Below are 27,212 nucleotides of genomic sequence, written 5' to 3'. Positions count from 1 at the left end.
TGCGCCAACAGGAGTATCTGTTTCCATGCTCTGTTTCCAAATGCAGGGTTTAAATCTTGCTGCTGGAATAGAAGGAATGAACGCCTTTATTATGATCTCTTATTCTTGTGGGAGAAGGCAGGTCTCTGCTTGACGTTTTTTCCTCCACCCATCGTAGGATTAAAACTTAAGTTTCCCTGTAGTTGTTGCTGTCAATGCTGGAGAGAGTCATTTCAATAAAATATAACCTTATTTTATCACATGTTGATAAAATAACAGTAGTCCTGTGTAGAGATTGCCAGAATCCATTCTACAAGAATTCTGCTTCTTCTGGTCTACTCATGAATTTCTTCCCCTGCTCAAACTAGTAAAGAAATTCCTATGAAATTACCCCCAGCACCAACAGAAGGAAAACTGGAAAATTCACAAACATGCACACAGTAACACGCTCTTAAACAACCAGTGGGCTAAAGTAAAGATCACAAGACAAATTAGAAGACATAAATGAAAGAAACATAAACATGCTGTACCAAAATTTTTGTGATGCAGTGAAATATGCTCAGAAGGAAATTTGTAGCTTTAAATGCCTATGTTCCTACATTAAAAAATGTCTCCAATTAGCCACTTAAATTGGCACCTTAAAGCACTTGGAAAAACTAAAAACTAGCAGAAGGAAGGTAATAATGAAGATTAGAGTGGAGATAAAGAACAGAGAAACAAGAGGGAAAATAAATGAACCAAAGATATTTTCAAAGAGCAACAAAATTGGCAAATCTTTGAGAAAAGACTCCGATTAAAATAAGAAACAAAAGTGAGGAAATTACTACAGACCTTAATACCAAAGATAGCATTGAACTATATACTCTTAAAAATGGTTAAAATAATGAGGAATTCCCATCATGACTCAGCAGAAATGAATCTGACTAGAATCCATGAGGACACAGGTTTGATCCCTGGCCTCGCTGAGTGGGTTAAGGATCCAGCATTGCCATGAGCTGTGGTGTTGTAGACATGGCTCAAATCCTGAATTGCTATGGCTGTGGTGCAGGCTGGCAGCCATAGCTATAATTTGACCCCTAACTTGGGAACCTCCATATTCCACAGGTGAGGCCCTAAAATGACTTAAAAAAGAAAAAAGAGAGAGTTAAAATGATGAATTTCATGTTATGTAAATGTACCTCAATGAAAAAGCTTACATTTGTGTGGATTCACACCTATAATCTGTCCTGTTCCTTTGATCTATGTGTTTGTGTGTGGTTAACCTCTTACTATTACCATACTGTCTTGATAACTGTGATTTTATAGTAAGTCTTAAAATCAGATTTTCTTCTTTTCAAAATTATTTTGGCTGTTCAAGTTCCTCTCACTTTCTATATAGAATATAAAATTAAGTTGTCAATATATACAATGAGTGATCCTGGGATTTTGACTGGAGTTGTGTTAAATCTATAGATCACTTTTTTTAAAATTAGCATCTTAACCATATTTAATTTTTCAATCCATGATCATAATATATCTCTCCATTTATTTCGATTTTTAGATGTCTTTTGATCTTCTTCATTAGCTTTTTTTTTTATTTTTAAGCATATAGCTCCTGCACACATTTTCAGGTTTATATCAAAGTATTTCCTTTTTTTAAATAAAAGGTATTTTAAAAACAGATTTATACATTAATATTGTATAAATTGCATTTTAATTTTTGTATGTTGACCTTTTATTTTTCTTTTTCATTTCTGGCCACCCTGCAGCATATGAAGTTCCTGGGCCAGGGATCAGATCCAAGCCAGAGTTGTGACCTAAGTCACAGCAGCAGCAATTCCAGATCCTTCACCCACTGTGCCAAACGGGAGATGGAACCTCAACCCAGTTCTCCCAAGATGCTGCTGATCCCTGTTGTGCCACACCAGGAACTCCATATGTGGACCTTTATTAGGCAACTATGCTAAATTCACTTGTTAAGTCTAGTAGCCTTTAAAAGTAGACTCTAGAGACTTCTACTTTAATGATCATGTCATCCGTTCCAGTCTATATGGTTTTTTCTCCCCTTGCTTTATTGTACTGGCTAGTCAGCCTATGATGTTAAAAAAATGTATATCTTTGCTTTGTTCTTGATCCTGGGGTAAAATATGAAACCTTTCATACTAATCCTGATGTTAATTATAGATTTTTTGTAGGTACCATTTATTAAGGAAGTTCCTTTCTATTCCTAATATACTAGAGGGGTTTTTTGGGGGGTAGCACCCTGCAGCTTATGGAATTCCCGGGCCAGGGATCAGATCTGAGCCAAAGTTGCGACCTACACCAGAGCTGTGGCAATGCCAGCTTCTTTAACCCACTGTGCCGGACAAGGATCAAACCTGCATCCTGGCACTGCAGAGATGCTGCAGTGCCAGAGGGAACTCCTACTAGAGTTTTTATGATGAATGGATTTGGAGTTTTTTGATTGATTTCAATTTTCTTTTTTATATCAATTAATTTTGAAATTTTTTGTCCAGGGATCAGGATGCTATAACTCACAGGCCAAATCCTGCTTATCAACTGTTTCTGTAGAGGCCATAAGCTAAAAAAATTTAAAAAAGTTTTTACAAATTTTTAAAGGATTGTAAAAAGAAGAAGAATATAGTATACTACAAACACTGTATGACACCCAGTGGGCCCTAATTAAACTCAAAAGCTTCTGCACAGCAAAGGAAATCATTTTTAAAAAAAGACAACCTACAGAATGGGAGAAAATTTTTGCAAAGGACTCAACTGACAAAGGTTTAATCTCTAAAATATACAAACAACTCATACAATTCACTAGCAAAAAAACAAACAACCCAATTGAAAAATGGGCAGAAGGCCTAAAAAGACATTTCTCCAAAGAAGGCACATAGATGGCCAGCAGGCACAAGAAAAAATGCTCAGCATCACTAATTATTAGAGAAATGCAAATCAAAACTACAATGAGATACCACCTCCCGCCCGTTAGAGTGGCCATCATTAACAAGTCAACAAATAACTGCTGGAGAGGATGTGGAGAAAAGGGAACCCTCCTACACTGTTGATGAGAATGTAAATTGGTAAAACCAGTATAAAAAACAATAAGGTAATATCTCAGAAAACTAAATATGGAACTACCATATGACCTACTCCTGAGCATATATCCAGACAAAAAAAAATTCATTGAAAAAGATACATGCACCTGTATGCTCATGGCAGCACTATTCACAATAGCCAAGACATGGAAACAATCTAATTGCCCATCTGAATGGGTGTTTAGGAAGATGTGGCGCATATATACAATGGAATACTACTCAGCCATAAAAAGGACCAAATAATGCCATTTGCAACAACATGTATGTACCTAGAGACTCTTCTACTGAGTGAAGTAAGTCAGAAAGAGAAAGACAGACCCCATATGATATAACTTACATGAGGAGTCTAAAATATGGCACCAATTATCTATCTACAGAACAGAAAAGATCATGGACATGTAGGACAGAAGAGTGTATGTAGTGGGGCTGGGGAGGGACTGGGATGAATTGGGAATCTCAGGTTAGTAGATGAAAACTCTTGCATTTGGAATGGATAAGCAAGGAGATCCTGCTGTATAGCACAGAGAACTATATATCTAATCACTTGTGATGGAACATGATGGAGGATAATGTGAGAAAAAGAAGGCATGTGTGTGTGTGTGTGTGTGTGTGTGTGTGTGTGTGTGTGTGACTGGGTTAGTTTGCTGTACAGCAGAAATTGACAGAACATTGTAAATCAATCATTTTTTTAAAAAGGTATAAGTTCTATCTCTAGAGTCTTATGTTTTTAAATACGAGGATTTATATGGCTATCTAGTTGTTCTAGCACTATTTGTTGAAGAGATTATCTTTCCTCCCCCTCCCTCAGGCCCACACCTGCATCCTCCAACTTTGTGGCCTTTCTGGCTGGTCCACCCTGGATTTAGACCCGACACAGCTTCAGTGGAAACCCTCCGGAGCTTTCTTATGGTCCAGACCCTCTGAGGATGCCATCCACATATGCAGCTTTCCAAGCTCTGGCAGAAATAACCACCATCCTCTCTGAGCCCAGGACCCACTTCCACAGCCCTCACTCATCCAAGACCAAAGTTTCTCTCAGCCTTTAATAAGTTTTTTTGGGCTGGTAAGAATGTGAAGTTGAGGAGTTCCCGTCCTGGTGGCAGCAGAAACAAATCCGACTAGGAACCATGAGGTTGTGGGTTCAATCCCTGGCCTTGTTCAGTGGGCTAAGGATCCAGCATTGCTGTGACCTGTGGTGTAGGCCACAGATGCACCTCAGATCCCTTGTTGCTGTGGCTGTGATGTAGGCCAGTGGCTACAGCTCCGATTCAACCCCTAGCCTGGGTACCTTCATATGCCATGGGTGTGGCCCTAAAAAGACAAAAGACAAATAAATAAAATAAAATCATAATTACAGAATTCAGGCAAGGGTCTGATCATGTAAAGTTACATAATCATGCATTGATTGATTGATTGATTGATTGATTTTGCTTTTCATGGCCACACCTGGGGCATATGGAAGCTCCCAGGCTAGGGGTCAAATCGGAGCTACAGCTCCTTCCCTACACCACAGCCACAGCCACACCAGATCTGAGCCATGTCTGTGACCCACACCACAGCTCACGGCAATGCTGGATCCTTAACCTACTGAACGGGGCCAGAGAGCAAACCCACATCCTCATGGATACTAGTCCAGTTTGTTACCACTGAGCTACAACAGGAACTCCAATATAATACTGTATTTTAAAAATTTATTGTACTTTATTTCATTTTTGGTCCTTTTAGGGGCCGCACCCACGGGAATATTGAAATTCCCAGGGTAGGGTTCGCATCCGAGCTGTAGCTGCCAGCCTACACCACAACCACAGCAACACCACATCAGAGCTGCGTCTGTGACCTACGCCACAGCTCACCGCAATTTGGGATGAACTCACTGAGCAAGGCCAGGGATTGAACCGGGGTCCTCATGGAGACTAGTCAGGTTCATTACCACTGAGCTGGAAGGAAGGGAACTCCAATAATGTATTTTAAAAGTAAATAAATTCATTCACTGCAAGTACATTAAATGTCAGGCCATACACTGGGTGTGTACAGTGATTATACACACAGTGATGCAAGAGACAAACATTCTGCTCCTAGGAAAAAGTTTAGAGGGGAGAAGAACTGACATGACACACAGATCCTATAAATCATTTAGTTGCAGGTGTGCTGAGCACACCTGTAGCTTGGGGGGAAGTGCTACTCAAATTAACGCACTCAACAGGCACTTGGTGCAACCAGTATGGGAGTTCAACCCGGTGAGCCTGAAGAAGGTGCCACTCGTGTGGAAATCGTGGCTTTCCAGGAAAACTCCAGAAGGGAAATTCCAGAATATTCCAAAAGACACGGGATCATTAAGCCAAAGGGGTGAATCCTGTTCACAGGTGCCCAGCACAGGCCAACCCCCAGGAGCTCTGGATGCAGGGGCAGCCAGAGGGGCAGAGGAGTGGGAGACTTTCAGAGCGACCCCTCCAAAGGCCGCCGAGGTTACCACTTCGGGGTCCACAAACGTCCTCTGCCAAGTGCGTATTCAGAGCCACCCGACTCCCCCTCCCAGATTTGGGAAACTGAAGTCCAGGGGGGACGTAAAGCATGGTCACGGCAGGACCATGAACTGCGCCCTGCCTCTTGCTTGGGACTGCACGCGCTACCTTGTCCACTTGGGCGGCGCGGAGCAGGTCTTGAGCTTCCAAAAACGAGAAGATGTGATGCCACTCAGGCAAACCCAACTGCGCCTGCATGGTGCCCGCCGCCCTAGGCGCTCTGGCCAGGTCACGCCTTCCCGGTGTTTCTGCCCCACAGGCCAAGCGCCGCCCCGCCCTGCTTCAGCCCCTCATGCCCAGCCCCGCCTCCCACTTCTGCCCCTCAGGCCAAGCCCTTCCAGGCTAATCCTTGCCAGCCGTCCTCTTTCAGGTCCCAAAAGCTTGCCGAACCCCCTTCTGCTTGGCCTTCCACTGGTCTCTGCCCTGCCCCTTGGCTCTTGCGTTGTCCTGACACTCGGCAGACCCTCACCTCCTCCCTCACACTGACATTCACCCTCGCTCTGACCCTTGCCCTTGCACAGACCAGCTGGACCTTGGGGTGTCCATGACCCAGCACCTTTTGAGCCCTTGCCCTGGTGCTAGCCCTTACGCAGAACTCTTGCCCTTGCACAGACCAGCTGGACCTTGGGGTGTCCATGACCCAGCACCTTTTGAGCCCTTGCCCTGGTGCTAGCCCTTACGCAGAACTCAGTCCTTTTCCTCAGCCTTGCCCTAATCAAAACCCTTGATTTTACAAACATCAGACATCTACCCTACCCTTGTCCCTACCTGACCTAGGCACACTGTAACACACACTTCACCCTAAACTTTCCCTAGCCCTGACTCCCACCTTCACAGTCGCCTTCACAATGACCTCCAGCTTCCCTCCTGCCATGGCACTGGCCCTTGCCCAAAACCTGGTGCCTCTCTTGTCATGGCACCCACCCTGGCTCTTACCCTCGCCTTGGTCCTGATACCAGGACCTCACTCTGGACTTGGTTGTGGCCCCAGCCAAGATCAGATCAGAGTTAGCATAAATGATAACAATGTAAATGTAATGTAAAAGCAAGTGTCATGATCAAGTTCAGTGTCAGAGCAGTCAGGGTGGCAGACAGTGATGAAGATCAGAATGAGGGTGAGTGTCCAGGGTAAAATTCTAGATCAGGTAGGGGTCAAGACAAGAGGATGGTCAGGGTCATGGTGTCAGAATCAGGTTCGAGGATCAGTGTGAGGATCAGGTTGAGACTCCATCGGAGAGGATCCATAAGAGGATGAGGTCAGGGTAAGGATCATGGTTGTCAGGATGAAAGAACGATTGAAAGTTGGATTCAGGTTGACAGTGAATGTCCAGTTCTGAATAGGATTCAGTCAAGGTGAGGGCGAGGTTGATGTTCAGGATTAAGCATCAATGCAGACTTAGAGTCAAGATCAACCATGAGGATAACTGCCAGGATCAGAGTTAAGGCCAAGGTCAATTAGAAGTCAAGGTGGGATTCCTTTCCTCTTGCTGCTGGAAGGAATCAAGTCCTCCTCCACCTCTCCCTCCCCACCACCAATTACACTGGCCCAATCTGCATAATCCAGGATACTCTTTCGATCTCAAATATGTACCCTTAATCACATCGGCAAAGTCCCTTTTTTGTTTAAGGCAATATATTTATAGGTCAGGACATGGGCGTCTTTGGGGGGACATTATTCTGATTATCAGAGAGGATCAGTTTGGTTTAGTCAAAAATCAGGTTCAAGGTTAAGGTTCAGTGTGATATGATGGGTCAAATGAAGGTGATCAGACTGAGGATGAACATTCACCATAAAAATGAAGGTCAATGTCAGTGTGAAATTCAATTTCAGGATCAGGGTCTAGGTCAGCTTCAAGGTCAGGATGGGGTTAGGGTGTCAATGATGAGGCTCTGTGTTTGGATGAAGACCCAGGTCAGGGTGAAATTGAGGTCCAGGTCAAAATCAGGATTAAGATCAGGGTCATGGTCAGGCTTGGGGTACAGATATTTCTTTCACCTTTGGCGTAGTGTAGTTCAGCACCAAGGCTCAAGTTCAAGGGCAGGGTAGGTTGGTATGATAGTCTTTACCAAGGTGAGGATTCATTCTAGGGGTAGAGTTAAAGGTCAGAATCAGATGGAGAGCAGCGAGTGGTTCATTCATGGTAATGTTCTGGGTCACGATCAGTGGGAGAGAAGTTGTCATTGTCAAGGGTAAGTCAAGATCAGGGTTATAATGAACATCAAAGGAGTCAATTAGAGGGTCAGTGTTAAGGTGAAGATGAGAGCCAAGTTCATACACAAGGTTAATTCTAGGTCAAGCAGGGTCAGAGTTTGAGTGAGGCTGAGAGTCAATGCCAAGATCCAAGCCAGGTATAGGTGGGGAAGGAGTTGGCAAAAAATTGAATGAGGGTGAGTGACTGTATGTCAGGGTCAGGGTGATAGGGTCAGGTTCAGCATAAGGCTCAAGGCCAAAGTGAGGGTCAATGTCAGGGCGGACTAAGGTTTAGGGTCTTTGTGAGTGGAACTGGCCAGGGATCAGCAGTCAGGGTGTGGGTACAGCCTCACATTTATGTGGAGATGAGAGATAACTAGAAATTGAGCTAGACTTAAGGTTAGAGTCTACAGATGTGGGTAGTCCAACAGGCAGAGGCCAGATCCTTAAAATATCTTTAAAGACCTATGAGACACTCAGACTTTACCCTGAAAGCAACAACTGTGCTTTGCCCTCTAAAAATCTGGAAGGCAGTGACTGTGGCAGTGTTAGTTCTCTGTGAACTCTGTGCTCAGAGGAGTTTATCCACATGGGAACAAAATGAATGTTTTAAACTAAAAGATTGCTAAGTTTCTCCATTTGTCTGCTTTTATGTATCTGTGAGCTGATTCCACACTTCTTATTTATTACAGCCCTGAGTCTTGGGATATGATACGCTAAGTCCTTTCATCTTTCTCCTTTTCTTCTGCTTCTGCCTCCCCCTCTTAACCCTTTCATTTCTGCATATATTTCAGAATTGGCTTACCAAATTATTAAATATGAAAAAGAAGAGCCAGTTCGGATTGTACTGGATTTACTGAATTAACAAATGATTTTCAGGAATGTCTGTCCTATTTGCCTGGTGTCTGAGTAAGTAGGTGGCCTGTGTGGTCCTGGCTCATGCTTATCCTGAGGGTGACGTAACCAGATTAAGATGTGGAGGGTCACGGAGTTCACCTCGTGGCTCACTGGTTATTAACAAACCCAACTAGGATCCATGAGGATGTGGGTTCAATCCCTGACCTTGCTTGGAGGGTTGGGGATTCGATGTTGCCATGAGATGTGGTGTAGGTTGCAGATAAGGCTCAGATCTGGTGTTGCTGTGGCTGTGGTGTAGCTGTAGCTCTGATTTGCCCCTCGCCTGGGAACTTTCATATGCCACAGGTTTGGCCCTGAAAAAGAAAAAAAAATGTGGAGGGTCACTTATTGGGGCCCCAATTTGAGCCATCCCTGGGCCTTGACTTCTGTCATCTCACCTTCCAGTGGGAGCTCCAAGACATGAAGCACCTAGAAAGTCCCCAAGACTAAGGCGGCCATGAATGGGGCTACTTTCCAAGTGACCAGAGACAAGCAAGGGCCAGGAGACCATGCTACCTCAGGCACATCCCTCAACAGGAGCAGAAGAAGGGTACACATCAGGTAGGACTATTTGGGTTTTATCCTAAATCTCAGAATTGAACTAGTGCTTAATGTCTCTGAGAACAAAATCAAACTACACTTTCCTCCCCACTTGTGTTTCTGACATCTCACACTCAGTGCTCCCCCAGATGGCTCTACCGAGGCCGTCCCTGACCAAGAAGGTGGCAGCTAGAGAAGCAGCACGGTGGCAGACACAGCAGCAGCACTCACTGCCTCCTTGGATGGACCTGTCAGCAGCACACAGACGGCAGCTGACAGTGCAGGCCGCAGGTGCCCTCTGCTGGGGCTGGATGTCCTCATCACCCAGCTGAGAGCAGGACCAGGTACAGCCTGTGGCTGAATCAGGCCAGAGCTGGGGAACAAGAGGCCTGGGTGGTTCTGGTAGGGAGCACGCTGGCGGGGCCTGGCCCAGCATCTCAGCCCTCCAGGATGAAGGGCCGAATCAGCTCCGGGTTCAACAGCGACTCCTCCAGAGGCTGGTCCACGTGGAAGTCATGGACATGGGGGGTCCTGGGTGGACCTTGGGGGTAGGTCCCCCTGGGCGGTGGGGAATCGGCAGCTCCGAGGGGTGGGCCGGCAGGGGAGCTGTGAAGAAGTACTGGTGCAGGAGGGCCTGAAGGCAGCAAGCAAGGGACAGCAAAAGGAAACCAGTCACCTCCCCATCCCAGCTTCAGCTCACTTCCCTTTGAGGGGGAGATGTGAATATGGCCCTGAAGAAGCTTTCCTCCCTCTGCTCATCAGTGCAGCTGACTCCAAGCCTCTGAGTGCTTGCTGCCCAAGCACTGCTCCAGGGACCCAGGATGCAGCAGCAAACAGAGCAAAGAGGAGAATAAATCATATAAAGTAGTAGGAGAAAGAGCACATTGGATGATGAGTGCTGTGGGGGGTGGACAGTGAGGAGGAAAGAGGAACAGCGGAAAGGCTGCAGACCTGAAGATGGGCAGGGGAAGCCCCCGGGAGGTGGCGCTTGAGAAGAGACCTGAAGGATGAATGAGTGAGGCCCAGGGACATGGAGGGGCCCCAGAGCAAGTGGAATGGGAGCTGCCAGGGTCACCAAGAGGATGGCCCCTAGTGTGTGATGCCTGAAGGTCACAAGGACCTGAGTTTCTCCTCTGAGAGGGAGCCACAGGAGGGCCCTGCAGGGGAGGGTGTGACAGCCTCCCTGGACAAGATCCCCCTCTCTGCCAGAGGAATGGGCAGGAGGGGAAGCTTACAATGGGGGTGAGGACAGGGGGGTGACTTAGACGGGACAGCAGCAGGGAGCTGAGAAGGGGTCGGTTGGCCTCAGTACACTCTGAAGGCACTGCTGACATGGGAACTCACCAGGGTATGAGGGCCAAGGGCAAGGAGGGGAGGACAGGTACACCCGATAGAGGCTCTGATGCCATCCCTGCCATCAGCGGGTGGCCCTGCCCTCCTCCCCTGCCTTCCAGCCACAATCCACCTGTCCTGGGTTCTCCTCTCCAGGCCTCTGTTCATTATTTCTCTTGGGGAAACAGCTCCCTGTGCTTAAACTGATCCTTCTCCAGGAAGCCTTATGTGACCCCAAAGTCAGTCCCAACATCACTCTTCAGGGCTGTCACAGACTGGCTGCCCTGCCTCACCACAGGCTGGACACCCCACAGACATGAGCTACGTCTGTCTGTTCACTCTGCACCAGGGCCCAGGACAATGCCTGGTGTGTGCCAGATGCTGAGTAAATACTTATTGAAGGAATAAAGGCATGAAGAGGTGAGTCACCAATAACCTGAAGATGTGCTCTTCTGCAATGTGGGCATGCCCTTCTAATGGGCCACCCCTGGCCACCACAGCCCCTCTGGGGTCTGCTCAGGAGAGGCTCAGCTGCTCCACACCCTCCTGCACTGGCTCCGGGGGTTCTGTCCGAGCCCATCACAGGTTCTGGGGGACCTCAACCTGCTGGGTCACATGAGCACGAACGAGGAGGCTCAGGGCACTAGGTGTCGCCTACCTGGGAGGCTGCAATGCGCTGGAGTGGAGGGTAGAGGAGGAACCGCCCCAGCAGGTCCAAGGCCTGGGGAGAGGCATCGGGCAGCACCTCCTCCAAGGGCACGGGTGCCTGCTCCTTGAAGGAGATCTTGTTGTAGTCAGGCAGCTCTGTGATCTCCTGGAGGAGAAGCAGGCCCATTAGGGCTGGCACCCGCCCTGCCAAGCCCCTGCTTGTACCAGGTCACTCTGTCATCACGCACTCAATCCGTCCTTCAGTCCTTCCTCCACTTCTCGGGAGCCCACTCTGTGCCCAGCTGGGTAAGAGCTGTGTGAGTGCCAGGGACAGGTTGAAACAGACAGGGGATGGGACACGGACCAGCTCTCCTGCCTCCAGCAGGGCAGGAGGAGCCCCTGAGCTGAGCCAAGACAGAGAATGGGAGGTCAGGGAGTTGTGGGGCTACAGGAGAGAAGGTGTGGGCCAGGGGACTCACTAGCTCTTGGGGGGACAGAGGACACCTGTCCCACCCCTCCCCTCCATAGGGCCCTACAAACCGGCCAGACTTGAGGGCTGGGGGTGCCCAAGATGCGAAGCACACAGCAAAGCTGTTCGATGTCATTCTCCCCTGGGAAAAGGGGGACCCGTTCAACAGCTCCCCCAGGATGCATCCCACGGCCCTGCAGATACAGAACACAAACATCTCAGGGATCTCAGCACAGCCACAGATCTCCCCGCACCAGCACTCACACCTGACACCAGGGTCAAAACACCCACAAAGTAGCCTAGAGGCTTCAGAGTGAAGAATACAGACCCCCAAACCGGGAAAGACCTCAAGTCTAGAACGCAGAATTTATACCCCTTCCTCTGCAGCTCTCAGGCCTCAACCCCTCAGCAGTTATAAGACCTCTCAGAGCCTCCCATTCTGGACATACACCCTGTCCTCCCATCCCAGGGAAGACCTCCAAAACGGCCCCCAAATCTCACAGTCTCAGCAAATACAGACCATCCTACCCTAGAGAACTGTTCAGGGCCTTCCCATCCAGGGCCCCAGGCCTTGGGCTAGCTCAGGGACACTGTGTTCCAGGGTGTCACTCCCTGCAAGCAGACGTTCCATGGCCAGACCACCTCCCCAACCTCCACCCAGAGACCTCCTCCTGGGACAGCCACTCCCATCCCACCTGACCCCCACCCAGCTCAAAACTCTCATGGAAAAGAACAGTGACTCCAACTCCTCAGAGATACTCTAACCAAGCAAGACACCCCCAGGGCACCCCTGTATGTTTAAGCTCACAGCAGGAGAACAGCCCCTAATAGCCTGGAGACCTCAATGCCCAGCGGGAAAGAACACTCAAGCACCCGCACCCCACCCCTTGCCCAGCCCACAGGAGGCTCACCACAGGTCAACACCCTGATTGTACTGGCGGGCACCATACAGGAGCTCAGGGGCTCGGTACCACCTGTGAGAGGATGGCAGTGGTCAGAGCCAGGTCACCGGTCTGTCAGGAAGCTGCCTGCCCCAGAAGGTCACCCTGGCCCCCACACCAGCTCCAGGAGCACTGTTTGAACAGAAGGTCCAGAAGCATCTCTACCCCAGTGGGAGGGGTGGGGCCTGGCCATTGCCTGGTCCTGCCTGGGAACTGGTCCTCCCTACCTGGTGGCCACCTGGTGCGTGTAGAGGCAGCTGCCATCTGAGGAAAAGACCCGGGCCAGGCCAAAGTCCGCTATCTTGAGCTGGCCCGAGGCGCTGATTAGCAAGTTGGCTGGTTTCAGGTCCTGAGGGCACAAAAAGAGGCATTGGTTCCTTGTGAGCCCCCATGGGACCTCGGGATAAGAGAGCTGGGCAGGCTGAGCACCCGGGTCAGCCCAGGACCGCACCTCCTTCAGGGCTATACCCCTGGCCACTCACACATGGGCCTGCCCCCTTTGTCCCCTCTCCAAGCATGCCCTACATCATGGTCCCCCAGGTCCCACCCCAGCCCATGCTGGAACTGACCCGATGCACAATGTTGTTGGCATGGCAGAAGGCAACGCCTTTGAGCAGCATCTGCAAATAGCTCTTGACCTGTGCCTGGGCCAGTGGCCTCTGGGCGTGGCGCAGCACCTCAGCCAGATCTGACAGCATGTACTCAAAGGCCAGCACAAAGCCTGCACTGTGCGGGAACACAGCCTTCAATTGCACAACCTGTGGGGGAGGGGGAGAGGCATACCATCAGCCCCCAGACTCACGTGGCTCACACCCTCTGTGGAACTCTCGGCTCTTGCCTCAACAGAAGACCAGGCAGAAAAGGTGACAGGAGATCTGAGCTTAGAATCAGGGAGCTGGGTGCTCTCATGTGCTCCCCTCTCCCAACAGAAGGCAAGACCCTACTCTAATGCTCCAGTAAAGGCGCAGGAGAAAGGAGGTCTAAGAAAATCCACTTAGGGCAGTGTCTGGTCCCCCACCCAGCCTACGAACTGGAAAATCACCTGGAAACACACACACACACACACACACACACACACACACACACGTCTCCTCCTGTTTCTTCTACAGCCATTAACTCCCAGAACCAAGAGAAGGCACTGGTGATCACATCTCCCAGCGCTGGGACAGCAGGAGATATGTCACATATACTTCCTGAGGGCCCACGGGTCACAAGGGCCAGGCTGCACAGCAGTGAGCAGGAGCAAGAGCGAGGGGGTCCTGATGGGCTTTAAGGAGTTCGGGGGACAAATGACTGACAGGCGTAAGAACAAATCTATTGGGTATCTTGATGAAGGTTCTGATGAAGACAGAAGAGATGGGCTGGGCTCACTTATGCAGGGATCTGGGAAGGAGTTCTGGGCAGGGGGACAGTGAGCACAGGGCTCCAGAGGCTAGAACAGGAAGGAGGCTGCTCTGTACTCCTGGAGCCTAGACATACTTGTCAGGCAAGAGAAACTTAAGTGTTGAATGAATAGAAAAAGAGACTGGAAGAGTTTTCACCCTGGCGCAAGGGAAAGAAATCCGACTAGGAACCATAGGAACCACTGGCCTTGCTCAGTGGGTTAAGAATCCGGCATTGCCATGAGCTGTGATGTAGGTCGCAGACGTGGCTCAGATCTGGCGTTGCTGTGGCTCTGGCATAGGCCAGCAGCTGTAGCTCCAATTCGACCCCTGGGGACCTCCATATGCCCCAGGTGTGGCCCTAAAAAAAAATTAAAAAAAGAGAGAGAGAGACTGGAGGTGGGTGACAGCAGACAGTGACAATTCTTTTGGAGTGAAAAGAAGCCACTGGGGCTTTTCAAGCCGGAGAGTGGATAACTTCAACTACACATTTTGACTGTAGAGTGGGGTCAGGGAGGGGGTTTGGGGGGCAAAGTCATTCTGATGAGAGGTGAAGATGGCCTGGGCAAGGCTAGAATGATATCTGGAGTGTTTTAAAGATAGAACCTTCAGGCCTGCTGATGCACAGGACACGGGACCCCATGGGCCCTCCACCTCTCCCATGCACAAGCTGCTGCCAAGTCCTTTTACCTTCCTCAAAAAATGAGAAGGGGGGAGTTCCCATCATGGCTCAGTGGTTAACAAATCTGACTAGGAACCATGAGGTTGCAGGTTTGATCCCAGGCCTCACTCAGTGGGTTAAGGATCCGGTGTTGCCATGAGCTGTGGTGTAGCTCACAGAAGAGGCTTGGATCTGGCATTGCTGTGGCTGTGGTGTAGGCTGGCAGCTGTAGCTCTGATTAGACCCTTAGCCTGGGAACCTCCATATGCTGCGGGTACAGCCCTAAAAAGCAGAAGAAAAGAAAAAAAAAAAAAGGAGAGAGTGAGAAGGGCCATATTACTGCTTTTCTGATTTTGAGAGTAGGAGACAATCACTTTACAGATTGAGACAAACACATAACGTTCAGATAATACACAAACTCATAAGCAAAAAAAAAAAAATCGCAAAAGAAGAATCCTATCACCTACTGTCAACCTCACAAGTATATTCCACCAGACTTAGCAACAGACATGGCACATACAGACATATATGCACAGGCGTATACAAAATACTTTCGCACAAAACCAGGATGACACATGAAGTTGTATAATATGGTTTTGGCACTGATGTAGCACGAACATCTCCAGAGGATAAGAAGCAAGCCAGAGTATCACCCACTGTTGGGTGGGTGGACCTGCCCCTGGCATTCCCCAGGAAATTACACACATTCTCTACTCCGGACACAGTCAAGAGAGAAGTGCACAGAGAGAATGAGGCTGGGTGGGTGTGGTCTCTCCTCCTGTACCCACAGCCCCTCCAGGGCCCATCACAGCACAAACAAGGCCAGGAGGTTCTTGCAGCCTCTGTCCTGTCTCGAGAGCCAGGTCAGGGTCAGGGTCAGTGTTCATCACCAGTGCCCAGCAGAGGGCAGAGCCTATGTGGGCCCCAAAGTTAAAATGTACTGATTCCCCAATCAGAGGAGAAAACTCAGAAGGACAATGTGGAGTTCCCATCATGGCTCAGTGGAACGAATCTGACTAGGATCCATGAGGTTGCAGGTTAGATCCCTGGCCTCACTCAGTGGGTTAAGGATCCGGTGGTGCTGTGAGCTGTGGTGTAGGTCACAGACAGGGCTCAGGTCCCACGTTGCTGTGGCTGTGGTAGGCCGGCAGCTACAGCTCTGATTAGACCCCTGGCCTGAGAACCGCCATATGCTGTGGGTGTGGCCCTAAAAAGACCAAAAAAAAAAAAAAAAAAGAAGAAGAAAGACAATGTACATAAAGCTGCTAATCCAGCCTGCGGAACACAATGGGAGCTCAATGGGTGGCAATTATCCTTATTATTAGAATTCATTAAAAGTTTTGAGCAAAAAGGGATGTTAGTGAATAAATGAATAAGTACACAAAGAAATAAGTGGGTGAACAGAGAGGGAGTGAGTGAGGAATGAAATAACTGGGGGGGAATAAGGGTGAACAAGTGGACAGGAAAGGGAGTAGTGAGGGGTGAGGAAGCAAACGACAGCAAGTCCCCAGGGTGGAAGTGAGTGGATAAGGGCAGGAACCCCAGCACAGGGCACCAGCCCTACTCACATACTGACTGTCCTCAATCTCCTGCAGGGCCTTGATCTCCCGCAGGGCCTGGTTGGGGATGCCATCCTCCAGCCGCCGTAGGGCCACCTTCTCGAGGGCCACGATCTCTCCAGTCTGTTTGGGACAGGACGCAGACACTGCTACCCCATCCCGGGCTGGGAAAAGGAATGGGATGCGAGGCTTGAGGCCCTCGTGAGAGTGGAACGCACCCCCTACCCCATTCTGGAGGGATATCAGGGCCAGGAGTCGCAGCGCTGGGAAAACAGCTCAGAGATAACCACACCAGCTCACAGGGAACACTTGCCATCTAAAAGCACCGCTGACAGCTGGCCGCACCCCACCCCGCCAAGGGGGCAAGAGATAGGCGGACGCCACAAAAAGCTGAGGGGAGGCAGGAGCAATGGCCCATGCGTGGGTGCGAACATAGGGTAGATCTCAAAGGAACCGAAGGAAGGACTGGGTGCTCACCTCCACCTGCTTGGCCTTGAAGACGATGCCATGAGCGCCCTCCCCTATGCGGCCCAAGATGCAGTACTGCTCCATGGCCCTCTGCCTGGCACTATTACGCTCCAAAGTCACAGCCTCTCCCTTGCACAAGCAACCGGACCCTTTCTCGTAAGCCTGCCCCGCCCTCTGCGCCCATAGGCGGCTGCCTAGCAACGGCGCGGGCGCGCGCTCCGGGACCGGGAGGCCAGCGCTGCCAGGGAAGGCGGCCCTGGGCTCGTCTGCGCCTTCCCCTAGGCGCTCGCCATCACGGCTCAGGGCGCTTCCCTCAAAGGGAGTCACACGAGTGCACAAAGGACCAACCGCAGCAACTTTCACTGTCACCCCTTCTCAACCCTGCGCGGGCATCACATGACGAGTGACGCCAGAGCACGCACGGGGCGGGGCCATGCAGCCCCGGGGCAAGGCCGGGCAGCAGGTGGGGCGGGGCTGCGTAGGCGGGAGGGTGGAGCTGCTCAGCGGGCGGGGCGGGGAGCTGGCGGGGGGCGGGGGGGGGGCTGAAGGTAACGGGGAGGGGCTGAAGGTGACGGGGGTGGGGCTGAAGGCGGGGCCTGCCCCTCCACCTCCCTGAGCAGGCTTAGAGGTGCCAGCCGCCACCTCTGAGAACATAGAGGTGTCATTTCCCACCTATGAGACACAGAGCCGATGGTGACTGAAGGGAGATGTCTCGGGTCTGTGTCCTGGCAGGAGGATCAACAGGCAATTTGTGGAGAAAGATTTTTAAAAATGCAAATTCTGACCCAGAAAGTCCAAGTCTGAGGGCTTCTCCTGAGGAAGCATTTGGAGGAATTTGCAGCTGAGTGATTTTTAAGAAGTATGTACCAAGGATGTTGACAAAATAAACAAGTAGCTTTTAAACTTCTGAGAAAGTGCTCAGTCTCATACACAATAAGGTAAATGCAAAATAATCTACAATTTTCCACCTATCATTGGTTCAATATCTAGCAATGCATTGGCCATGCTGTGGAAATATATATATAGGAGTGTTCATATATTGCTGATGGGAGTGTGATTTGGCAATGCTGATCAAATTATAAATGCATATCCCCTTAGACCAAGCAAGGTCACTTTGAGAAATTCCCCCACCTAACACATTGCACATGTATTAAATGACATAGCAGGAGTTCCCGTCGTGGCACAGTCGCTAACCAATCCAACTAGGAACCATGAGGTTGCAGGTTCGATCCCTGGCCTTGCTCAGTGGGTTGAGGATCCAGCATTGCCAGTGAGCTGTGGTGTAAGACGCAGACTCGGCTTGGATCCCGAGTTGCTGTGACTCTGGTGTAGGCTGGTGGCTACAGTTCCGACTTTACCCCTAGCCTGGGAACCTCCATATGCCGTGGGAGCGACCCCAGAAAAGGACAAAAAAAAAAAAAATGACATGGCAAAGTTATTCATTGAATCATAGTTTAAATAGCAAAAGATTGGAAGCACCATAGATGTCCATCCATAAGAGACTGTCTAAATTTTGATACACCTATCAAATAGAAAACCATACTACCTCAAAAAAGAACAGGCGTGCTTTTTTTTTTTTTTTTCTTTTTTGAAGGACTGCAGCCACGTCATGTGGAAGTTCCCTATGCCACAGTCACAGCAACGCTGGACCCTTGACCCACTGAACCAGGCCAGGGATCAAACCTGAGTCCTCATGGATACTAGTCGGGTTTGTCACTGCTGAGCAAGAACAGGAACTCCCCAAGGATGCTTTTTAATGTATAGTAATAGAAAGATGTCTAAGATATATTATTAAGTTTAAAAAGGTAAGACGAGGAGTTCTTTTGTGACACAGCGTGTTAGGATCAGGCGTTGTCACTGCAGTGGATTAGGTTGTTGCTGTGGCGTGGATTTGATCCCTGGCCAGGGAGCTCCATATGCTGTATGCACAGCCAAAAAAAAAAAAAAAAGGCAAGATGAAAAATAGAGCATAGAGTGCCACTATGTAAAAAGAAAACAATATAAATAATACTTGTTTATGCATCATAATATGTCTGGAAAAAATACTCGAGATTTCATGATTGTGGTTACCTGGTGGAGGGGCTAGAAGGATTGGGGACAGAATAGAAGGACAACTTTTCACTGGACCTCTTTGTAGTCTTTGAAATGTGAACTGTAAAATTTATTAATTCCTTTTTTTTTTTTTCTTTTTAGGGCCTCACCTGCAGCATATGGAAGTTCCCAGGCTAGGGGTCAAAATAAAGCTACAGCTGCTGGCCACAGCCATAGCAACAAGGGACTCAAGCCGCATCTGTGACCTATACCGAAGCTCATGGCAATGCTGGATCCTGGACCCACTGAGCAAGGCCAGGGATCAAACCTGCATCCTCATGGATACTAATCAGATTTGTTTCTGCTGCTCCACAATGAGAAATTTCCAAAAGAATTAACAGCAGGGTCTTGAAGAGATATTTGCACATCCACATTCATAATCGCACTGTTCACAACAGGCAGAATAAGGAAGCAACGCAAGTGTCCACAGACAGATAAATGACTAAAAAAATGCAGTATATCCATGCAGTGGAATATTACTCATTATGCTTGGTGGGTTGTTTTGGTCTTTGTTTTTTTGTTTGTCTTGTCTTTTTAGGCAAAAGACCTGTGGCATCTGGAAGTTCCCAGACTAGGCGTCGAATCAGAGCTGCACTGCTGGCCTATGCCACAGCTCCCAGCAATGCTGGATACTAACCCACTGATCAAGGTCAGGGATCAAACTTGAGTTCTCGTGGATACTTGTCAGGTTTGTTACCACTGAGCCACAAAGGGAACTCCCTATTCATTCTTAAAAAGGAAGAAAAATCTGACACATGCTACAGTATGAATGAACCTTTAGGATATTATGCTAACTGAAACAAGCCAGTCACAAAAAAAAAAAAAAAAAAAAAGCATGTGATTTCACTTATATAAGGTGTGTAGAGAAGTCAAATTCATATTGAGAGAAGTTAACTGATGGTTGCTGGGGCTAAGGAGAGGAGGAAATGTGGTGCTGTTTAATGGGTATTGGGTTTCAGTTTTACAAAATGAAAAGTTCTGGATATTGGTTGCACAACACTGTAAATACACTTCACACTACTGAACTGAATACTTGGAAATGGTTCAGATGGTAAATTTTATATGTGTTCTTTCCCACAATTAAACTTTAAAGAAGGAAACAGAATCTGAAGGGCTGGTAGGACAACAACAGTATATCTAATATTTAGGAGAGGAGGATGAGATCAGGGCTGACAAAAAGCTGAAAGCTTCACAAATTTGAGAAAAAGCATAATCTGCAGATTCAAGAAGCTGTGTGAGGAGTTCCCATTGTGATGCAGTGGAAACGAATCTAAGAACCATGAGGTTTCGGGTTCAATCCCTGGCCTACCTCAGTGGGATAAGGATCTGGTATTGCCCTGAGCTGTGGTGTAGGTAACAGACATGGTTCAGATCTGGCATTTCTGTGGCTGCTGTGTAGGCCAGCAGCTGTAGGTCTGATTTGACCCCCCAGCCTGGGAACCTCCATATGCTGCGCATGCAGCCCTAGAAAAGACAAAAAAATTTAAAGGTTAAAAAATAAAATTAAAAAAATGTATCCATACAGAGATGCCACATTGCTTACTGGGGCAAAATGTCTCTAATTCCTGTGATGTCTTGTTAGAAGCCATGGAGGCCAGAAGGAAATAGCACACCATTTTTTAAGTGCTAAGGGAAAGGAACTGTTAACAGAATTGTATATCCAGTGAGAATATCCTTCAGGAATGAAAGTGAAAAGAGATTTTCTCAGATGAAGGAAAACCGAGTGAATTTGCTGCCAGTGGATCTAATCTGAAAATTCCTAAAGGATCTTCTTGAGACAGAAGGGGAATGATAATAGAAAGAAACATGGGCTGTCATGAGTGAAAAAGAGGAATATCCAGGGTTGCTATTTGATGAGGATAAAATTATTCTCCACTGAGGTTTTTCTTTTTTTTTTTTTCTTTTTTTTTTTTTTTTTGTCTTTTTGCCTTTTCTAGGGCTGCTTCCCGTGGTGTATGGAGATTCCCAGGCTACAGGTCAAATGAGAGCTATAGTCACTGGCCTATGCCAGAGCCACAGCAATGCCAGAGCTGAGCCACATCTGCAACCTACACCACAGCTCACAGCAATGCCAGATCCTTAAGGCACATGAGCAAGGCCAGGGATCGAACCCACAACCTCACGGTTCCTAGTCAGATTCGTTAACCACTGCGCCACAACGGGAACTCCTCCACTGAGGTTTTAAAAATGATGTTTGATGTTTCAAAACAAAAAACTACTGTGGTATTTGAAGTGGTTCTCAATGTATTTGCAAACAGTATTTTAAAACAGAAAGTCAGAAACTACTAAAAAAAAATGAGGTGTACATGGGCCAACTGAAAGAGCTTCCAATGGCCAAAGTGAAGTAATTTGACCAAGAAAATAAGTAATATAGTATTGGTTTATAACCCAAAGTATAAAATAAATGGCTATGAATCCCTATTAATAAATAAATGACTAAATTAATCATTCAGACAATCAATAAGGAATAATAAAAATATTTTGTACAGAATTCCAAATAACATATGTAGGTACTCTGTTCTCAGGACGTGCAGCACAATTTCCTGCTTTTAACTGTAGACTGATTATCATGTCTTATTGTTAAAAAGGACAATATAGAAAGGGAATAAAAAAACAGTGGAAAAATCTAACAGGAGTCAAGGTCAACAACAGAAGCGCTAAGTCCTTCCTAGAGTATGTGTATCATTGATATGTGAAGAGAATGGCACTTTACATCTGTGATCTTCTCCCCAAAGTCCATAAACTGCATCTAATCATGAAGAAATATCAGGCATATTCCAAGCGGGGGACATTCTACAAACTAAGTGACCAGCATCCTCAAAACTGTCAAGGTCATCAAAAACAAGGTGTCTGAGAAATTGTCACAGCCCAAGAGGGGCCTAAGGAGGCATGACAACTAAAAGTAACTTGGTATCATAGATGGAATACTAGAACAGAAAAAACACATGAGGTGAAAACTAAGGAAGTTTGAATAAAAAGTATGGATTTTAAAGTACGGACTTCAGGAATTCCATACTTTAAATTGGCTTAGTGGGTTAAGAACCCGACAGGGTCCATGAATATGTGGGATCTATCCCTGGCCTTTCTCAGTGGATTAAGGATCAGAATGTAGCATCACTGCAAGCTGCAGCATGGGTTGCCATTGTGGCTGGGATCCAGCATTGCTGTTGCTGTGGCTGTGGCATAGGCTGGCAGCTGCAGCTCCGATTCAACCCCTAGCCTGGGAACTTCCTAGAGGCCCTAAAATATATATATTTTAAACAGAAAGTATATATATATTTTTGTTTGTTGTGGTTGTTTTTTTTGTTTTTTGTTTTTTTTCCCAAGGCTGCACTCACAGCATATGGAGGTTCTCAGGCTAGGGGTCGAATGGCACCTATACCTGCCAGCTCACACCACAGCAACAGCAATGCAGGATCAAAGCCACATCTGAGACCTACAACACAGCTCATGGCAACGCTGGATCCTTAACCCACTGAACAAGCTCAGGGCTTGCACCTGTGTCCTCATGGATGTTGGTCAGATTTGTTAACCACTGAGCCATGATGGGAACTACTTTTTTTTTTTCTTTCTTTCTTTTTTTTTTTTTTTTTGAGAGAGAGAGAGGGAGAATATGAACATGAATGCATACCAAGGGGAAAAGATTAAGAATGAGAATCTAACAGGATACAAACCTGGGTTTCAGGGAGTTCCCATTGTGGCACAGCAGAACCAAATCCAGCTAGTATCCATGAGGATTCGGGTTCTATCCCTGGCCTTGCTCACTGGGTGGGGGATCCAGTGTTGCCGTGAGCTGTGGTGTATGTCAAAGGTATGGCTCAGGTCTTGTGTCGCTGAATAGTGTCTGAATAGACAGACTGAGCGAGGTATTGAAGAGGCAAGAATGCTGAAGAAGCTTTGAAGTATGCTTGTGGCAATGACCTAGGCTCGTAGCAATGATCTTGGCTTTTAGGGAAGCAAAAGCTAGCACACTGGACCCTGAGGCCCAGTGATGCACCACCATGGCCTCTGATTTTATTTGCAATGTCTTGGGCACTCAGTATGCAGGAGCCTTTTAGGACTGGCTGAGCCACTGGAAACAGAAATCAAGGAGGAAGTCACAGTACTCGGTACTAGGAAGGGGAGGTGCCTTCCACCTTCCTCGGTCCTGTAGTATTGCTACTTCTCCTCTGCAGAGAAAACATAGCCTGAAGTGTGACAAGTTCTAGCAGGTGTGAGAAGGCTCCCCGCCTTCTTTAGCCCTCTGTGATTTGGAACTGCTCATTCTAGCCTTCACATGGAGTGTATGGTCTCTATCAGGTTTTAGGATTTCATTATAGTTTCTTGCCTTATTCTCAAATTATTTCTCTTTCCTTTATAATTATTTAAAAGTCCACCAGTTGGCTTCTCTAACCATTGCAATTTGAGAGATGAGACCCTGTCTTCTCCCATAGGACTCAGCCTTACACTATCTCAGGGACCTGAGAGGCCAGGCCTCCTTCTCTAAGCCTGGTTCACACACTTCTGGTTGAATTCAAGCAGTGAGAGGACACATTTTCCTTTTGAAAAACAAAGTTGGCTGTGGACACACTCTGCAAGTGTACGTTTTCAACTTAGAGCTCTGTGCTCTTTGTTAAAAGCCCCCTTTGGGTTAATTATAAAGTGCCTAAATTATATTTGATTATTTCAGGAGAAAAATATGCACTAGGACAGTGTGTCTGTGCCTGCAAATCCACTGACTGACATTCCATTCTCTACATTCCACTTTTTCTCAAGAAATGTCCTGACTACATGTGTCATTCAAACAAGCCAGTTGTGAGAGGCATTGGGAGAAAGCATGGAGTCCTTTCTAGGTTTCTGGGCTAAAATGTACTTTAAAATAGCCCCTCCACTCCTATAACTATCTCTTCCACCCCTGTGCATGTATGAGACCTTCCCTTATGAGATTCCATACTCATGAAAATATGGATAGGATGAAACCAACATGGGAGTACCGTCCTGCATTGTGGCTCTACCACGTGGTTTGTGGAAGGAGAAACTGGCCTTTCATGGTTGCTGCATCTCATCCACTTTTCCCAGAGTGGCTCCTGCTGCCTGAGTTGGTGACGGTAGGACTGGGCATCTTCCATCCCACCCTCTCCCTCAGGTCCTTTGTGGAACTGCTGCAAATCCACCCAAGATGGCATGTCTTCCCTTGGCATCTGTTCTGCAGCTGGGACAATCTCCATGGCATAACACAAAGGGCGATGTGGTTCGTGTTGGAAAGCTCTTGAAGTTGAAAACTGCTTTAACAGGCCAAATCCTGGAAACTTGTTTATGAAATGTCCTCATAACTCTTCACGAAGCTGCACTGGGTACATCAACCCTCTATGGCTTGGAGGCAACTGTGAGATGTGAGGACACTCAGGAGGAAATGTCTGTTTGTTTTCCAAGTTAGTTTAGCACAAGATCACTGTCACCCAAGCAATGGAACATGTTGCTATGGGAAGTGCAAAGATGATAATGCTGCTTCAAAAGGTTGACAATTGGAAAAGCCTCTTTTTTTATGTCATGCCCATGGGATGCACATTTTGCTTAGATCATTACTGTTGAAAGTTTGTTCATATAAACTGTTTGGGAGCAAATAATTTGTGACTCTTAAAATATTTAGAATATTGAAATTTGGGGAAAAGTATTACCATCTAGATGCATTAAAATCGCTTGTGTGCTGGAACTCTCACAGGCCTGATGGAGTCAGAGTTGTTATCAGGAAGATATAAAATCTCCCTGCAAAGCCATGTGGAATGGCCCATCTCATTCATGTCTTATCCTGGATTCAGGCCACTGATGAATGGTTTATGCACAGAGTCTTGGTGCATTTCTTTTTTCACTTTCATCTCCTGAAATTTCCTGCTTTCACAATATAGGTTATAGAACCATGACAGTCTCTCATGAAACCATGACTGGAGCCACATGCCATGTGACCCCATGCGTGTTTGTATCATTACACGGACATGGATGAGTGCACATCTATGTATGACTGCATGGGTATATACATACCTATTCAGTCCTCATTGTCATGTGGTTGGGGTCTGTAGTCACCACAAACATGGAATCAGTGAACACTGAACCACTGCGCCCATGGGAAATTCAGGGTTAGGTTCCTGCCAGCCTCTGGTCACACTTTTTTGTCTCTTGATAAATACAAAAGCTTATTTTATGTGTGTTTCTGTTTAAAGACACCTTGTTTAATATACACTGTTGTTTCATTGGCCCTGAACTCACAGCCAATTGCACTGTAATCCTATGTGTAAACAAAATGTATCTAACCAATGTATTTTCCCCCCCATAAAGTCCTAGACAACACTTCAGCACCGAACATGGGGGCCATTTGAAAGAGTTAAATCACACACACACACCACAAAAATGTGGGGAAATGTGGCACTAAATAGACCAGAGAAGGGGCATTTGCTTACAGTATGAGTGGAAACCGGAAGGCAGAGTTTCGCTTTGTTCAGCCTTAGCTGGAAATACATTTGTAGGTAGATGAATTTTTCTCTTCTCTGCGTGTGTCCACATGTGAGCAAAAGCACCCCAAGCCCTGACATGGGGTGACAAATACATTTTTAGTGAATAGGTGAATTCTCTGATATGGAATCTGTGACTAATGAGAACCAACTGTATGTGTATATATATAAAATCAATAACATCTTCCCACCAGATGGAAGATCCAGTGGTGAACCATGTGGAAGCCAGGGCAGACCTCTGCCAGCCAGAACATACTGTACACTTCCTGTCCCTTGAGCACTTCCTTCTTCTGAGCACTCTGGGAATGAGCTCCCCACTCCCTGGCTCCTCAAGCCCTGGCTTTTATCCTCCTCGCAAGGCACCTACAGTGTGTGTTGGAGTGATGCTTTCTTCAGGTGTATGACCTGTTATCCTTTTCGGCTGTGCAGATGTGGAGGGTGAGCCAGGGCCCCATGTTCAGGGCAGTTATCCACAGCTGGTGGGTGAGCCACGTGTGAGAAGATCTGCAATACGGAAATGCTTGCGTCAGGAGACTGGAGGTGGGCAAGGCTCATCTGGAAGATATTATTGGCCTGTCTCCCTTCCATGGCTTTCTCCCTTCCGGGGTCTGAGCAGGCCAAGTGCCAGGTGGGCAAGGCTACTGCAGGCGGCGCACGTGGGGGGGCGGGGCCTCGGCAGGCCGCGTGCCAGGGAGGTGAAGCCTCCGCAGGCCCGGTGCCTGGGCTCGGGGCCTCGGCAGGCCCTCTGCCGAGGGGGGGGGCCCTCGATAGGCTATGTGACTGGGGGGGCGCGGCTTCTGCAGGCTGAGCGGGGGAGGCGGGGCCTTGGCAGGCCTTTTCCTGGGGGGCGGGGCCTCGGCAGGCCGCGCGCGGGAAGGCGGGGCTTCGGCAGGTTGCGCGCTGACAGGTGGGGCAGGCCCTTTGTCAGGTGGGCGGGGCCTCGGCAGTCCCTCTGCCGGGGGGCGTGGCCTCGGCAGGCTTTGTGACTGGGGCGGCGCGGCTTCTGCCGGCCAAGCGGGGGAGGCGGGGCCTCGGCAGGCCGTTTCCAGGGGGACGGGGCCCCGGCAGTCCGCGCGCGGGGAGGCGGGGCTTCGACAGGCAGCGCGCGGACAGGGGGTCCTGGGCAGGCCGCGTGTCAGGGAGGCGGGGCCTCAGCAGGCCCTGTGCAGGGGGAGCTGGGCCTTGGCAGGCCCTGTGCCCGGGGGGCGGGGCCTCGGCAGGCCGCGGGAGGCTGGGGCACAGGGCTCACACCCAATCCCAGTCCGCTGCCATCTTGAATCGCGGTGTTGCTCTTAGTTTCCTCAGGAACCGTTAGTTTTTTAACGGCTGGCGCAGCTGCTTCCCTAACTGGGGTCTGCAGTGCAGGCGTGGTGTCTCTGCACTGCGCCCTGCAAGCAACTGAAACCCGGCCAAGCACAAAGGAAAAGAAAAGGTAGACTTTGCTTTATTTCCCAGACTGTACTTTTATGAGCAGGGAATTGTTAATGGGCTTTGTAGGTGACAGTTGAACTGCTGAGGAGAAGAAGGAGGCCTGGGGGGGGCAGAGGAGTCCAGGCCGCCAGAAGAGCCAGTGGGGAGCAGGTGGTGGTGCTGAGGGAGTGAGGGGGCGGTGGGGACGACGGAGATGAGATGAGAGGGTGGTGGTGAGGTGGAAGGATGCCAGTGATGAAGTGGGGAGGACAGCGATGAGGTGGGGTTACGGAGATGAGGTGGGAGGATGGTGGAGTTGAGCTGAGAGAGAGGATGGTTAGGAGATCTACGGTGAGGTGGGAGGATGGGGGTGAAGGAGGAGGGTGACGATGGGATGGTGACAGCTGTGATGAAGTGGGAGGTCGGTAATGAGGTGGGAATAAGGCGGGGTGGATGGTGATGAGGTGGGAGGACAGCTAGAGGAAGTGGAGAAGGGGCTGACTGCAGGGCCAGCAGTGAGAGGGCTGTCACACAGCGCAGGAATCTTGACAGGCATCCAGC

At 48.4% G+C, this 27,212-nt stretch overlaps 1 pseudogene across 1 annotated transcript; it reads right to left on the bottom strand.

The window, feature by feature from the left end:
* Positions 1 to 9,517: 9,517 nt before the first annotated feature.
* Positions 9,518 to 17,070, bottom strand: LOC100513119 (cyclin-dependent kinase 20-like; annotated as a pseudogene). The gene is made up of 8 exons (XR_014826467.1): positions 16,675 to 17,070; positions 16,207 to 16,320; positions 13,165 to 13,353; positions 12,823 to 12,944; positions 12,566 to 12,628; positions 11,726 to 11,848; positions 11,196 to 11,351; positions 9,518 to 9,839 (listed from the first exon to the last, which is right to left on the bottom strand). The product of XR_014826467.1 is annotated as a cyclin-dependent kinase 20-like (transcript).
* Positions 17,071 to 27,212: the final 10,142 nt, after the last annotated feature.

Source organism: Sus scrofa, chromosome 14 (genome assembly GCF_054392235.1).
Source record: "Sus scrofa isolate SSC_HxYL_T2T_F1_AM1 chromosome 14, Sscrofa_HxYL_maternal_Yorkshire_Landrace_v2.0, whole genome shotgun sequence".
NCBI lineage: Eukaryota > Metazoa > Chordata > Mammalia > Artiodactyla > Suidae > Sus > Sus scrofa.
This window is presented reverse-complemented; position numbering and strand designations above follow the sequence as displayed.